Here is a 296-nt window from a genome sequence, read left to right as displayed (position 1 = left end):
GCCCTAGTTTTCCTCTCGCTTTTGTCCTCCCGTATCGTGCATACCTCCATACGCTCCTTAGACAAATTCCCTGGATACTGCCATTTCTCCTCCGAGCTCTTAGGTATATCTTCCCCGATCCCACGGACAGGCAGAGATCCGCGGACCGGGCCGCTGATGAGAACATTCTTTTCAAGAGATTCTCGAGAGATAACCGTTGAAAGCGCCGGCGTACCAGAGGGTATTGGTCTGGTGGACCTGTCAGGCAAGGAGATGCCTGTAATTAGCAGAAGCTTTGGGCTGGTAGAGGCCCGACA

This window comes from Cystoisospora suis (assembly GCF_002600585.1).
Source record: "Cystoisospora suis strain Wien I chromosome Unknown contig_117, whole genome shotgun sequence".
NCBI lineage: Eukaryota > Apicomplexa > Conoidasida > Eucoccidiorida > Sarcocystidae > Cystoisospora > Cystoisospora suis.
Note: the sequence above shows the minus strand (reverse complement) of the source record.